The sequence below is a fragment of the Nomascus leucogenys genome, unplaced genomic scaffold, assembly GCF_006542625.1.
Source record: "Nomascus leucogenys isolate Asia unplaced genomic scaffold, Asia_NLE_v1 001476F_35164_qpd_obj, whole genome shotgun sequence".
Classification (NCBI taxonomy): Eukaryota; Metazoa; Chordata; class Mammalia; order Primates; family Hylobatidae; genus Nomascus; species Nomascus leucogenys.
In genome coordinates this window covers 20,783-35,235 of record NW_022096074.1, presented here as the reverse complement: position 1 = coordinate 35,235, position 14,453 = coordinate 20,783, and the positions used below count along the sequence as shown (strand labels likewise).

The following is a 14,453-nucleotide window of genomic DNA, read 5'->3' as shown; positions in this document are numbered from 1 at the left end:
TGGAAGATCTCAGACTGTAGAAACAGAACATAACACAACCAGTTTAATAGGAAAATCATAAGCAGGGCAAATTTACAGAAAATGTGGATCTTGCATCAGAATTGGAATCCACTGACAACATGCCTTGCTAATTCTAGCATATTTTATTCTACTATTTCCAGTGTTGGTAAATAGGTCTCTTATATAGAAGGCTTTTGAACTTGTAGTTTAGATAGCCAGAAACCCTTTCTGATATTGAGCTCTTTACAGTGCCTTGAACATTAAATACTCAAATTATGATGCTTATTAACTTCATCACTCCTCAGTGAAATGCAAGTTCCAGCAAGGAAGGTATTCTCACAGATTCCATTTGAATTTTTATCGTTGATACCTGGCACCACATGACATCCAGTACAGAACAGAATAATCCTCACACTCTTCATCTTCCCCCTAATCTCTTTACCTGTGCCATCCTGCAGCTTTCAAAGTGTTCTCAAAGCCATCACTTACCCAGTGTTCCTTAGTTTCCCTCACAGTGTCTGTGAGCCCGTGCTCCTGAGTGTACAGCAAATGAAGTAGGCTCTTATCCACCACTCAAAATATCTTTTTTCCTCCCTGTGTATCCCACAGATTTGTTCATTAGAACTCAGGAATTGCCAGAGACTGGCTTTTCTGTCGATGCACACTAGATTCTTCAGAAGAATATTGGTTTTGACATCCTCCTGCTGTGACAGTTCCCTGCATGTGAGCAGCAGGTAGGAATTTTGGCTTCTTCCCAGGAAAGGCAGAGACAGGACCTACAGAAGCTGGGGCTGCAGCCTGTGGTGATGGGGTCTACGAGTTAGTTCAGACAGAAGAGGCAGATGGGTTCTTTCTGGAAGGCTTGTGTGATGTCTGAGACCATTTTCCTGAAGGAAGGAAATTAGGAAAGTATGATTAAAACTTCATCTTATACCTTGGGGCAACAAAGATCAAAGCAAAATTTGACACAGGTTGTGACTCAGTGATAAACTTCTGTCTAGAGTAGAACAGGCTTTATTTTGTAGAAGACAAAAATAGAACCTGAGGCACAAAGAGAGCTCTTGGATCTGTAGGTAAAATTGTTGGGTTCATGCACAACTCACAGGGAACTACATCCTACCATTTCTTTTTTGCATAGAAAATGAACCTCAGAGAGGCCATGTGTGATGGCTCACACCTGTAATCCCAGCACTTTGGGATGCCAAGACTAGTAGATCAGGTTGGAGACCAGCTTGGCCAATATGGGGAAACCCTGCCTCTACTAAAAACACAAAAATCAGCCAGGAGTGGTGGCACGTACCTGTAATCTCAGAAACTTAGGAGACTGGGCAGGAGAATCGCTTGAACCCTGAAGTTGCAGTCAGCTGAGATTCAGCCACTGCTCTTCAGCCTGGGCAATAAAGCAAGAAGAAAGAAAGAAAAGAAAGAAAGAAAGAAAGAAAGAAAGAAAGAAGAAGAAAGAAAGAAGAAGAAAGAAGAAAGAAAGAAAGAAAAAAGAAAAGAAAGAAAGAAAGAAAAGAAGAAAGAAAGAAAGAAAGAAAGAAAGAAAAAAAGAAAGAAGAAAGAAAGAAAAGAAGAGAAAAGAAAAATGAAAAAAGAAAAGAAAAGAAACCTCAGTTTTGTTGAGTTTTGACTTCACTCCAAAAAGTTTCAGGTTTAAGAGTATGAAATTAGGACCAATTTATACCATTAGATGATGGTCCTGAATAGTCTGAAAATCATTCTTAATGCTCATTGTGATTGGTCTAGAAAAGACTGATTTAGTATAAAGGAAAAAAAAGTCATTTGTTTAGGAAATGGTATTTAACTGCAATTTTACTCTCATTGTTTCATTTAGATGTCATAATTTTCTCCTTTAAAGTATTTTGAAAAATCTCAGTCACAATCCACCACTGCAAAATAATTTCTAAATAACCATTATTTATTTACTGAACATTGTGGGATTTGATCAGATTTCACCCAGAAATGCTGAAGAGACATTTAGGATACTCTAAAACAATATTATCCTCAAATTATTCAACACACTACCTAAGTTGTATATTATAGAATATTCTGTCTTGTGCATATACTTATGTGCCAACTTTAGAACAGAGGGTATTACATTTATGTACAATATATAAAATAAATATTCTCAATTACATTTAGGAGATATAACAAGTATGAAATTGCAAGATATCTGAAAACTATTTTCTGTGTTCTTGAATACGTAGGAACAACTAAGGAATACATAAATGATACAAGTAAAATTAATCTTCACTGTATTTCACAAGTATGTAGGAAGACAGGATGACAAAATAAGAGTAAAAACGTTTTTACTAAGTAAGCAAATGACATCACTTACAGAAACAAGCTCAGTTTGTTGAAAAATTAAACATAGGGCAGTCTGTTTTGGGTTGGAAAAGTAGCAGGAACTCCTACTCTGTTAGTTGTGTTCTCACCCTAGAAATATACTTATGGTCTCACTGATAATTGCTGTAGAAGCAATACTGTAAAGTCTGATCAGGGATCAGGGCCTCACCATATAGTGGTAGTGGCTTTCAGACATCTTCACAGCCAATTCCAAAGCCACTCTGTGTGTCCCAGAGAAGAATCAGCTTGGCTACTTGTACCACTTTATATTGAATCTCTGAAAAATCACACCCATTTCAAAAAGGTTGTACATTTCTTGAAGTTTGGGATAGCCATTAGGATTCTTGGTTAGGTTTCACCAGAAGAGAGGAAATGATCGATTCATCACCTTGGCTAATCTCCATAAACAAACTTTAAACTTCCTCTCATCAAGAACCACTGAGTTTACAACAAATGAACCCTCAAATACCAAATTTGTAGATAATTTTTGGAGTGCTTTGATATTTTACTCATCAAAAGATGAGAAAGAGGATACCATCAATTTATGATTTTAATAAATGTCTTCAAAAGCCTGGAATATTTTTTCTCCTTTTTCTTTTTGTTTTTTTTCTTGTGTTTTTGGAAATGTTTTGACTGAAGTTGGCTTTAATTCTAATAGTCACTGAACTAGACTGGAAATGCACTTTGCTGTTGCTTTTGAAGCTTGATTTCAGGTTTTAATGTATTACTGTCAATTTATATATATATAAATAACATATTTTATATATTATATATATTTATACATATATAATATATAATATATAGTATATATTATATGTATTTTTTATGCATTATATGTATACACACACATATATACATATACATATATATACACATATACATGTATACATATACATATATACACATATACATGTATACATATACATATATACACATATACATGTATACATATACATATATACACATATACATATATATACACATATACATATATATACACATATACATATATATACATATACATATACATATATATACATATACATATATATATATATATACATATTCTGGTTCTGCAGCCCAGGCTGGAATGCGGTGTTGCAGTCACAGCTCACAGCAGCCTTAAACTGCTAGGCTCAAGTGATCCTTTTGCCTCATTTTCTCAAAGAGCCAAAATTACAGATGTGAGCCACTGCACCCAGCCTATTAATTTATGTTGTTGATAAAAGCATGAGAATTATCTTTATTATAAATTAAGAAACAGAATATCTTTAAGGAAATATTATATCTTTAAGGAAAAATAAAATCTTCAGTATTTATAAACTCTTATGAAAACCGCCGTTACCAATAGCAATTTTGTGTATCTCTATAGAACACATACATATGTAAATATATATAATATATACATGAATTTTTTCACATTTGGCAGTCATTTAAGAATAAAAATTAGAATTAATATTGATAAAAAGTGAAATAAGTAAAATTTACTGTTTAGTGAAAACTTCGTTTAGCAAGCTATATGAAGCTGCAGAAAGTGTGAATTGGATAATAGATATAAAGATATGTCATGAGGACTTCACAGATGGACAAATGAGGTAAACTAGGAGAATGATAGTGACATAAGGAGGATGAGAGTATCATGTATGTCCTTTATAAACAGCATAATGTGTGATTGGCTGTAGCACACAGTAGAGCTAAGTAGAGAAGATGAGGAGAGTACATATTCAAGGGTATAATGTTTGATAATTTTTTCCAATAAGCAAATGAATTGAATTCATGAAGCCAAACAATCCCCATTTTGGATGTATAAAACATAAATTTACTTTGTTTTGAATGTGTAACACAATATATTTTGGCTGATTTTTAGTATTTCTCTGTCTTTGTTGGCTGATTCTTTATGATGTGTTTAAGCTTGAAACCACCACCAAAGATGAAGAATCTCTTAAAAGCAGCCAAATAAACTGTTTCATTTTGAGGGAACACTTAATAGAATGACAACAGACTGTTCCATAATCATAAATGTAAGTATAAGACAGTCGACTAATATTTGTAAAGTGTCAAAAAGTGTGATTGCCCATACAGAAATGAATATGGATTGGAAATATCTTTTATATAAGAGGATAAAAGGAAGATCTTGTCACATATGTATAATAAAAAAATAAAGGGGCTTTATACCCTACTAAGGGCTTCTAGAACAGTACCCATGAGATCTACTTGAAAGATAATTCCGACACCTCTGCCACATTTGAATCTGGCTTTATTAATTGCTTTTTCTCTTAACAGTGTTTCCTTTATGTATCTTTTCTGTTTCTATATATGTCTGGTAAGTTTTACTCAAAAAGGGAATTATGTAGAGTGGACTAATACAGAAAGCAAAAACCGCATGTGTTCCCTTTTACTAGGCTGTATGTATGTGTTTTGAGGGAGAAGGTTGAATCAATCTAGTCAGGAGTTGATTTGGTTTTGAGACTTCTTCCTCTTAGAGTAATTCCAGTGCACCATAGGTTTCCTGCTCATCTAGCATTACCTTGTGTTTCAGATTGGACTGGTTCAGCAGCTTTTCTCAGTATCTGCTGTATCCTCGACTTTAAGTTTCCCTCCAAATTCTGCTCAGTCCCCCAGAAGGCACTGCTTTGACCTGTTACTCAACAATTTTTTGCCTAGCTGGGGGTGGCGATGAGGATGGAGAAGCATTCTCTGTCATTCTGATGAAGCTCAGTCACAGGTTGACATTGTTTCTGGGTCTTCATGGTTGGAACCTTCTTAATGATCCTGTCCAACCTTCAGGTGTAGGTCTAAATCCTCCACATATTTTTTTTCCTATTTTTTCTTTTCCCCTTTCCAAAGTTCAATTAGTTTTACCGACATCCCAGGGCGAATGGCATTCCTTATATTTCCCTTTGTAGTTTTAGGTTTTGTTACACGGGGGGAGACGGGGAGTAAATACAGGTCTTAAAATGTGATATTCTCTGAATCTCTTCACAGACTGTAAAGCAAATATATGTGGCACATATACACCGTGGAATACTGTGTAGCCATAAAAAGGATGAATTCATGTCCTTTGCAGGGACATGGATGAAGCTGGAAACCATCATTCTCAGCAAACTAACACAACAACAGAAAACCAAACACCGCATGTTCTCACACATAAGTGGGAGTTCAACAGTGAGAACACATGTACACAGGGAGGGAAACATCACACACTGGGGCCTGTTGGGGGTGGGAGGCCAGGGGAGGGATATCACTGGGATAACTACTTAATGTAGATGACGGGTTGATGGGTGCAGCAAACCACCATAGCACGTGTATACCTATGTAACAAACCTGAACGTTCTGCACATGTACCCCAGAACTTAAAGTATAATAATAAAAAAAGTTTTATGTCTTAATGTTGACACTAAATTATCATAAATTAAATTATATATATATGCATTTGAAAAATAAGGCGAAACATCAAATTCATTTATTTCAAACTTATTTTATATGTTAAAATACTTAATACATATATATAAAATTCTCTTCTGCATGTAAAATGCTTATAGTTTCTCTCCTTGATTTCAATGCTTCCTGTATCTTATCCTGGTTAATTTTTAAGTTTCCTAACCATTACCTTCCAAAACATTATCCAATATTCGAACTTCTAATATCAATTAGTGGAGTTCACAATTTATCTAAATAAAACACTGCAATATAACATTTGTGTGTTTCAATTCTTTTCTTAAACTTCTCTTTGAGATTCATTAATTTGTTGCATTTCAGTGTTATCTCTGTTTTGTAAAATTCTTTTGCATGATGAGATTACAATTTAACAATTCTACTGTTGATGAATATTTATTTTGTCTCCAATTTGGAGCTACTATAAAAATTTTGTTGCAATGATCAACATTGTGTTTATCTTGAAATACACATAGGAAGTCTGTGGAATATATTTTAGAATTAGGATATCTAGCCCATAAAGAATGCTCATAGTCACTTTGCCAGGAAGTATTTCAGTTTACATCCCTCCAGCCATGAATAACTTTCATTGATTCTTTATCTTTCACAACACAAATATTATGTGTCTTTAAATTTTGCTAATTTTTATGGAGGCCTGTAGTTCAACTTATGGATTAATTTTTATTATTCTGAGGACTAATAAAAGTAACCCCTTTTTCATTTGTCCAGATATTTATGCCTCCAATTTGATGAAATGCCTGTTCAAATATTTTCCCAATTTTATATTGGGTTCATTTTCTTTTATTTATTACATTCATTAATCACATGTGTTGTATGTTATTGCATATTTGTTGGGATAAATATTTTTCTCCACTCTTGGTTGCATTTTGATTCTTGGATGGTATATTTTGAAACACATAAGTCATCATTTTTGATATAAACTAACTACATTTTTCTTCTTAATTGTTACTTTTTTGTCCTGGTTAGGAAATCTTTCTGTGTGAGAATATTTTATTGTGTTCCCTTCACCTTCAGAACATGAATCCATGTGGAAATGCACTGTGTACAGTTTGAGGTAGGGGACAGTATTCAGTTGTGTCCATTTGAATATTTAATTGATTCAGCATTGTCCTGATCCCCTTGTAAATTTTGCTGTAGATCAGCACTCTAATAATGCATGAGCATTTGTATATAAGATGAGATTTACGAAGATAAGCACAGCATTGGAGGTCAAATAAGGTTACCTCAAAGTATAGGTTCATAAATAAAACACATGGATAAGTATAATATTAGATGAAGAGAAAGAAAATAGTTCCAGGTTACCACTGAGTCTTTTTACTCCAAGTTTTTCATGAAGCCCAAGATCTCTACTTTCCTCCATTGATTTTGACTTCAATTAGACAAGTCTGTTATCTATTATTTCACTTTGTGACATTCAGAAATAATGAAAAACCAGAGATTGTATTCTATGCCATAAATCATGGGTAATGATTTTCCAAAAATGATTTAAAAAGGAACCAATACACATGGTTTTAGTGTTTTCACCATATTTAATAGAAACACTATAAATGAGTTTTGATGACATTCGAATGCAACTAAAGACATTAAATATAACTTATTTGTCCTGTTTGATGAGGTGCAAAAAAGATGGCTTCCTGGGATAAACAGGTTCCCAGAGCACATAGACACATTTCTGACTTTTCTCTGGTCAGAAGCGACTACAGCAAAAGATAGGCCTGAGAGGAGGTGAGAAGGAGCAATTAGGGATGTTGTATATCGGGGAACTTTGATCAACATCAACAAAGCTCATGGTTCTACCTTCACAATCCAGGAATAATCCTACTGTGCTGGTAGGTCTTGGAACATATTGCACTACAAGTTGGGAGGTGGTAAAGAGACTGCAGTGAGTGTCCTCCTTAACACATCCAAGAAGAAAGTGTCCCTCCTCTCCATCTATCTTGTCATTCTGCCTCTTCTCTTTCCAATAATTGTTACAGACACCAAAAGCCCAATTCCAAGAGCCCCCCACGTGAACCTCCCAATAATATTTGCCAGATGTGAAAGCCTGAGCCCCCCATACAGGAAAACATTCAGATTTTGCAGTGATATGGGGATCATCTTGAGGTTCGCATCCAACATTCATGCTTCTCACATCTCCATAAGGAAGATATGACTATTGGCTCTTTCATGCTGCAGAGTAAAATCAACTGCAAAAATAATTTAAAAAAAGTATAGCTACATGTAATTAATAGAAATTAGAATTCTTGAGGGAAATGTTGTTCTACCAAGAATTTACTTTACCAAGAAATTTGAAGTTACAAGGACAGGAGAATTGTGACTACAACATTTAATAAAGTATAAGGATGATTAATATTCTCTATAGGAAGAACAAAACCCTAAAAACAGACATTGAACATTTATTGCAAACTTAAAAATTGAGAGTCGAATATAAGACCAGCCTGTTTTAATCCAATCTCCAATGTAAACGTGAAATATTATATGCCCTGAATGCCCTTTAGCTATCAAGGTCATTATTAGTAAAATATTTCTTGTTCTTAAATACTAGTGATACAATTTTGGCAAGACTGGGAAGATTTTAGCTTACTCAAGCACTGCTCTAGATAACTGGATAAAAGTCCATATGTTCAAATTCTAAGTGGTAACTTAAGGCAGATTTTTGCAAAACCTTTTACCAGTCACCCTGCGGACATCCCTGCTAGCTCTAGACTGAAACCGAATTTCAGACTTTACACGTAGCTCCTCATGTTGTAACTAAACTGAAATTATCATTTCTATTTTTACTTCCTATTTACATAATAATTTCTTCTTTCTTTTTACATGTTAAGTCAAAATTTTATGTTATATCAATAATATACATTTATTGTAAGAAAATACAAATACTCCAACAAACTGCGGTGAACTCTATTCCCCAATGAAATGTGTTTAACAATTCAAATGAAATACAGTAAAGAAATGTAAAATTTTTATGTAACCTTGGATTATTAAGCTTCCTTCTGAGCATTGTTCAATTTGTTCAATTTTTTATTTCTTATGTCATTCCATTTACCCAATATATAACTCTATACATGTGAGCCCAGAACATATTTGTTTTTCACTGTGTTTTACTCTTCATGTTATAAATTGGGCTATAAATAGAAACACAGATATAAAAGGGTTGCATAGCCATATGGTTCACTTCCTGCTGAAATGAAATAAAGATTTGGTGAAGGGTAAAGTATTAGCCCCATGATTCTAACAAGAAGTAATACACTGTGGGAATTCTGCCAATGGGCTGACACTTACTTCTGAATCCATTGAGCCTGTCCAGCAGTCCAGTGATGGGCCCTGCACTGAGCTCTGGATTCACAGGCTCAGACACTTGCAGCAGCAGGGACTCACACCTGCAACGAGAAAGACACAGTTACCACATCTACAGCCAAAAAATTACATAAAAATCACCACTTTTATTTAAAAGACATTTCATGAGAATCCCTTTAACCCACACATTTGCTAATTCCAAAATTATCATTTTCTATTTCAAATACATTCTTATTCACAGTTCCTGATTTTCAAGCACGATGGAAAAGTCAATCTGAGCGAGAATTCATTCGGATCTTTCTTTGTATTGCTCCAAATTAGTAAGGATCATTAGTCTTAGGACTAGGAGAATATTCAAAAATGAAATTCTGGGTTCCAGACATCACCAGAAATTCCTGAAATCACTGTCTGGAAAAGTGGGGTTATTTTTAAGACTGCTGCATCTGTTGCTTCCTTCTCAAGGCCAGGGTGTTGAAACTTGCTCCAGGCAGGGAGATCTGCCTTTTATAGTTGAGGTTCTCTGGAGGCCTACACGGTTCAAACATTCCGATTAGTTTGTTCATCTATTTTTCAGAATTATATATTTAAATATAAACTAGAAATCATCAACACTTTTCACTGCTAAAATACTTTCCCCTTTTCTCTCTGGCTTCCTCTGGTTGACTTTGTAGCCAGGTAGTAAATGTGACATTTTCTCTTTCAAATATGAAGGCTTTTGAGCAATAAAAAGGAAATTAGGAACAGAGATGCTCACTTCCTTCATTTTTCTTTCATTTATTTATGTTTTGTTTTCTTTCTTATTTATTTATTTATTCATTTTTGGTTTTGCAGAACTTTCATTGAGCAGCTTAATAAAATCGCTGAGTATGGCAACAAAATAGATGACTACATGGGGTGGGGGATGGAGAAAGTACAACCAGCACAAGGCAGTATCATTATCTGAATCAATTATACCTTCAATATCAAAGTTCCTGCTTGATATTTGTGGAAACTGAAAGCATCTGCTAAAATCTCGGTATGCACTCACCTGTGTAATATGTCTCCAGAAGCCCGTAAAAAAAAAAAAAAAAAAAAAAAAAAAAAGAAAAGAAAGGCTTAGTGCTTTCCACAAGATGAATCTTCCACTAAGTTCAGTGTGACATTTGGAGACAGTTTCTGAAGATATTATTTCCTACAATGCTCCCTCCTGGAAAGCATTTTCTGTTTCTTTTCTCATGAAAACCCCAGTCTATCATATGTCATGAATTAATGTCCTGATAAAGTCTAAGTCTTGAAGACAGTCTCTTTACAAGTGAAGGGAGAGGAGGCCCACAGAGTCTACGCTCTGCCGTAACCATAAAGAAGCTACTCAGTCATCTTCCCTCAGCCCTGTTACCAAAATGAGTGGACCCCAAAATAATATTAGTGTGATCCTAGATTCCCCAACTTCTCCATCATGCCATGTCTCCAAATTAGCCTAAATGCCAATGAATCACTTCTCATTTTATCCACTTTCAGAAATCCTAAATACATCACTGACTTTTGATGGGAAATATTTCTTGGGGCTGTCTGTTACCTTGGCCATTCTACAAAGTTTTGTTGCTGGTAGATAAAGTAGGAGGGACCTTCGGTCTGGTAGAATCACTAGGAGAGGCTATACCCTCCCAACCAAGTAGCATTAGTTATCGAATCGTGTTTTTGGAAACAAATCATGGAAGTAAAGGGGGAGATGGATTTCAGGAGACGAAAAACACCCACGCATGTGAATGTTCAACATCATGATACCCCATGGTCAGTCCGTACCTGGAGTAGCTGAACATCTGCTTTATGGCACATTGGCTTCAGATCCTCATACGTTCCTCTTAAAAGCTCCCTCAAATGTTCCATCCTGGCTTTGCTTTCATTGAGTTGCTGAAAAATGTCCTCACTCACCTGTCGCAGCCTCTCCAAGTGATGTTGCTGTCCTTCATGGAGAAATGCAGATATCTTCTGATATTCAGCTCTGATTGCTTCTATCCTTAAACTCACATAATCCTGCAGTGACAATTAGTCAAAATAGAAAATGTTTTATCCATCTTCTCTTGAATTTCACTGATTCCTCTTAGCATTCTGAACACCCAATATTTTAATTCTCAATCTTGTCAATTCTCAGATTTCACAAAATTTTATTCCTTTCCTTTTTTTTCTGTACTAGTATCAACATAGTTGTTTCTGCCCAGTTACAATTACTTGATTAATGATAAAATCTTTTCTAAGATAGGTATATAAAAATGGATTTCTTTCTTCCACACCACATTTATGGAAAGAAAACACAGTTCTTGCTTAAGAATCAAAGTATCGAGTTATATTGACTAGGTAAGAAACCATTATTTCTATTTTGGAGAATTGGGGCAAGTTATTTAAAACCATTATATGAGAAATGATGACATGACCACAGACTAACATTGTCAACTCAATGCATTTCACCCAGCATAACATATTCTAATAAGGTTTCATTTATTCTCTTCCAAACTCACCCTAATCCGCAACATGGACTTCTTTGTGGTTCCTCAAACCCCCAAATAAATGCAAAGTATATATTACTGCACATGCTGTTTTCTATACCTAGAATTATTTTCATATATATATATTTCTCATATATGTACTTATATATATTTCTCAAATATAGGTATATATTGATATATGAGGAATATATATGTGTATCTGTGTGTGTGCACATATATATTCCTCATATATATCGATATATATATAGATATATATATATACACCCAGATACACATATATATTCATATATTATGAGGAAGAGGAAGGCAAACAGGAGGATACATATATTTCCTCCTGATCAAGATTTTGTTTCAGTGTGAATTTTTCCATGAGCCTTTTTTCTGACCACCCTATCTAAAACTCAAACCGTCATCCCCAGTCTCTGGTCTCTGTGCTCCTTTTCTACTTTCCTGCTTGACTATTCTCCAAAGACACTACTACACTCTAACACATCATGTACTTCACATATCTGCATGGTGACCATTTGCTTTTCTCATTTCCATTGCAAGATTTGTGTGTTTTCTTTCTTCTTTACTCCTTAATTTTCTAAGATGATATTTGACATAGACTAAGTACTCATAAAATATCTTTCAATGAATTAGTATTAGAATAAATTAATGAAGTAATATTAGATATCATACCCTCAATATAAACATCCACAGAGAAAATCATTTCTAGAATTCTTCTCAAGTCCTTAGAGTTCTCCTTATATTAAATACCAGTTCCCCTATTTCTCACATATTTATGTCTTCATCAAGACACAAGTCTACATTTCTCACCACTTTTCCCATTATGTGTTATGACTTATTCAATATTAATTAGTTCTGATATTTCATTTCATGCTTTCCCTAAGTTTGTGCTCTTGCTCCTTCTGCCTGAAATTTAGCTCACATTTCAATATACTTGCCCACCAGTATTCAAATCCATACTGACTCAGCCTTAGAAGGGTCACCTGAAATTTCCATGACTGATAAATAACTCTTGTGTCCAGAATTTATCCAGGCAGCCCATTGGGAACAGTGTGAAATGGCCCAGTTTCTTGTATTTGTTGGGATATTGCTATAGGTTTGTATGGAAACAGATGAGCATGCTTGGGTAACGTCTGTGGTCTGATAAGAAATCCTACCAAAGAGTCACACTAACTTACATAAAAAATTAGGGTGTTTTTTTCTCAAGTGTTTTATCCTTGTTTATTGAATTCCAGACACATTATGGGTTGAGATCAAGTTCCTATTTTAAGAGTTACCCATTCGTTCACTGTAAGTTCCTGGAGAAGGTAGAGTAATACGGTACTAACCTTCCAGCATCTGGCTCTGGTGGTTTCCATGTTCAAGTTTCTGTGATTTTCACAATATTTTTCCCATAAAGATTGCATTTTTTTAGGAGCTCCTCCTGCGAAAGAGCCATGAATTGAAGCACAAGTGAAGACAATAAAGTATCATTCACACTCTGATATACGAAGGACCCAAAATGAGAGACAAATTAGCCCATAGAATATAGAGTTTGCTTTGTTTCTCCTCATGTTTGTCAAATCTGAGAGGTGTGAAGTCAAGGAAGCTCATAACAGACATGCTTACGGGGACACAGAGATGGCATCATCCAATCTCCAAGGAAATAGACTTACAACAATTTCATGTGTCCTGTATAGAAATAGATCTTCAGAGGCATCACTTACCCGGTGTTCCTCAACAGCCCGCTCAATGGAACAGTGTCTGTGATTCCGGTGCTCCTGAGAGTTGGAGCACAGCAAACAGAGCAGGATCTTGTCCACTTTACAGAACATCTTCTTTGTCTCTCTGTGCGTCCCACATATTTGCTCCTCAGAGCTAAGGAATTCCCAGAGACGGGCTTTTCTGGCAATGGAAGCCATGTTCTTCAAACGAATGCCAGTTTTGAGATTTCTCTGCCATGTTGTCTTCTTGCATTTAGAGCACTGAGCAAGAACTGCAATGTCTTGCCAGTTGAGGTAGAAACAGGGCCGGCAAAAGCTGTGCCCACAGTCTATGGTGACTGGGTCTATGAAGTAGTTCATGCAGATGGGACAGGTGAGTTCCCTCTGGAAGGCTTGCAAGATCCCAGAATTCATGTTTCTGAAGAAGAAAGAGCAGCATGTCATTTTGGGGCCTGGGTTGGTGAAAACCTGTGAACATGTGGTGATATGTGATAGCTATATTTTCTTCTTGACAGTGCTCATTAAAGCAGAACAAACTATTTCCTCTGTAACAAAAATGAAAAATTCATATACAAAGAGAGTCTTTAGGCTTTATAGCCGACACTACTGACTAGATGACTCACAACCTCTTCTACTCCTAGTTCCTGCCCATAGCATAATGCAAATCTGTTCAAAAACCTATTCCCTGGATGTCGATATGGAACTCAGGTTTTAATCTTAAGTGTTCTAGAATAAAACATGCTTGTCCCTATTTCTCTTTCAAATAACTACTGAATGACTATGGGAGAGGAGTAGAAAACCTACATTGGGTAACAAAACATGAGAAGATGGTCAGAGGGCGCTATGACATATTTTTAGAGAGAGGGACCCAGAAGCTGGCTCCTTAAAACAAAAACAACCCCACAACAAACCAACCGACCAGATAAACAAAAAGACAGCAATTAAACCAGTCTAGGATCACTAGGAGATAAAATAAATAATGAAAAAACTTGGGTTTATTTTTCTTATGGCTTAAATTAACTTCTTCTTTGGGCTACTCAAACTATGAACTGACATACAGTCAGTTTTTTAAAAAGTGAAATATATATAATTATATTACTATGGTATTATGGTTAATTTTAGGTGTTGACTGGATTAAATAATACACGGAGAATTG

At 35.3% G+C, this 14,453-nt stretch overlaps 1 pseudogene; it reads right to left on the bottom strand.

Annotated features, from left to right (window-relative positions):
• Positions 1 to 7,492: 7,492 nt before the first annotated feature.
• On the bottom strand, positions 7,493 to 13,711 carry LOC115833806 (annotated as a pseudogene).
• Between the last annotated feature and the right edge of the window lie 742 nt (positions 13,712 to 14,453).